A 2,373-nucleotide genomic window follows, 5' to 3' on the forward strand; every position below is an offset into this window, starting at 1 on the left:
CTGGGTGTGTGGTAGGCTATGCCATCTAGATTTTTGTACATGCGCTCTATGATGCTCCCACAATGACAGAATTACCTAATGATGCATTTTTCAGAATTTATCCCCATTATTAAGAGGCGTGTAACTGTAATCCATTAGACCTTGAGCACTATGAATACAGGAGCTCATCAGTCTTTTCCCTCAGTGAATGGCTATCTTCTCCCAGTGTCTGGCTTTCAATAAATATGGCATGAATGAATGAATGAATGAATGAACAGATGAATGTCAATCACCAGCTGCAGATAAAAGTTCTCTTTTGCAAGCTGACTGCCGAGCTGATGGAGCAGTACACCAGCGCCGCGCGGGACGCAAGCTGGACCTGAGGGGATGTAATATTCCTGTCATGGAAAATCTGGGTGCGACCTTAGACCAGTTTGATGCTATTGATTTTTCTGACAATGCAATCTGGAAACTGGATGGCTCTCCTTTGTTGAGAAGACTGAAGACACGACTGGTGAACAACAGTAGAAGATGTCTCATGGGCAAGGCGTTGGGCCGAGCTCATTCTCACCAACAACAGCCTCTTGGAGCTGGGTGACCGGGACCCTTTGGCGTCTTTCGAGTCACTGGCTTAGCTGAGGAGTCCAGGAAACCCCGTGGCAAACCAGAAGCGTTACCGACTCTATGTCATTTACAAAGTTCCCAAGTCAGAGTGCTGGGTTTCCAGAAGGTGAAGCTGAAAGAGCATCAGGAAGCAGAGAACATGTTCAAGGGCAAACAGGGTGCACAGCTCGCAAAGGATATTGCCAGGAGAAGCAAACGTACACCCCAGGTGCTGGTTTGCCCACTGACAAAAGAAAGGCGTCCCGCCCTGGGGCCATGGAAGCGATCAAGAAACCCAGAACAAACGCTGAACAAACGCTGACGCTGGCGGAGGTGGAGCAGCCTAAGGGCCTGCTGCAGTCAGGCCAGACTCCAGAGGGGTACAGACAACGACCAGAGGGAGGAGATGGAAGAAGACACCCTCCCCCATGGGTCCTGAGGAGCGGGCCAAGTGTCCCAAGTGTCCACGAGGCGTGGGGCCTGGCCGGGGACAGGGTCCTGCTTTTGAACGTGGAACAACAGTCTTATGTCAGCAAAGAGGGGTTCCCAAGCATTGCTGAAGGGCTCCAAAAGCTGCTGGTCGTTTTTTAATACACCTTTTGAGATCTAAATGCCTATTTTTTACAAATAGTAAAAATAAAGATCACTAGGTGCCTGGGCTGTGTGTGCAGTGGATGTGTGTCTGCCTTGAAGCTGGAAATGCAAAAGGCATCGTTTCTGACCAGGCCTCCGTCCTCTGTAAAATGTTTGGGTGTTTAAATCCTTAATAAAACAGGTTTTATGTGGCAAATAAATAAATAAATAATAAATAAACGAAATCTCTTTTCCACTTATCCCTTCCTGTATTTAACTTCTCAGACATATTTTGATATTGTTTCCTATATATTCTTTACACACCGTGCTGTATCCCTTGGGGTTTAGTGGTAGAGAACAGAATCCTGTCTAGTAGGTGATGCAGGAAGCGATTGATTTCAGGGTATTAAATGGCTTATGGAATCGTTGGGAGGACTGCAGAAACAGACTCAAGGCTGAGCTGTCAGGAAAGCCTCCCTAAGCACTCTGCAGAACCGGCCCATCAAGGAAGCTGCCTCAGAACCAGGAAACCACCTTCACCAGAACTACACGACAGCTGCTGCCACCAGAATGCTGCGAAGATCAGGAATCTTCCACTGCTGCCAGCTCCAGATGACACCGCACCTGCTGGGTTAGAAATGAATGCCCCACACTCTGCCTCTCCACACCCATGGGAGGGACAGACTCTGGAAAGGCCAAATGCCTCCATGTGCTTTTTGGCCTCAGAAGCAGCAGAAGCATTCCTGTCTTCTGAAACTACGCGAGTGCCACCGGTGGGTAAAACTTGAATCATGTCCTAGCTTCCAGGGAGTTGAGAAAATGTAGTTTTTAGACTTCCAGCCTCTACAGAATAAAAGAAAGCACTCTAGAAGGAGGGCAGAATGAATTAATGATCCATTCCATCATATCCCCCTTTGAGGAAACAAAGAGAAGGTCTTATCCTCTCATGTTCTATCAATGGCATCTTCAGGCCAATCCTAAGGTAGGGTGGTATCCTCACTTGTGTTTGCAACAACTTTTGTGCATTTTCTATGGATATAGAAGAGCAGGAGTCATTGGTCATCAATTGTCTTTCACAAAGGGACATTATCTGTGGGCTCTGTGGACGCTCTACCCCAGTGAAGGCAAACCTATGACACGCGTGTCAGAGGTGACAAGCGAACTCATTTTTTGGTTGATTTTTCTTTGTTAAATGTCATTTAAATATATACAATAAAT

The 2,373-nt window shown here is 47.0% G+C and overlaps 1 pseudogene; it reads left to right on the forward strand.

Moving 5' to 3' along the window:
* The first annotated feature begins 257 nt into the window (after positions 1-257).
* Positions 258-1,021, forward strand: LOC102762520 (annotated as a pseudogene).
* Positions 1,022-2,373: the final 1,352 nt, after the last annotated feature.

The sequence above is a fragment of the Myotis davidii genome, unplaced genomic scaffold (genome assembly GCF_000327345.1).
Source record: "Myotis davidii unplaced genomic scaffold, ASM32734v1 scaffold46, whole genome shotgun sequence".
Lineage (NCBI taxonomy): Eukaryota > Metazoa > Chordata > Mammalia > Chiroptera > Vespertilionidae > Myotis > Myotis davidii.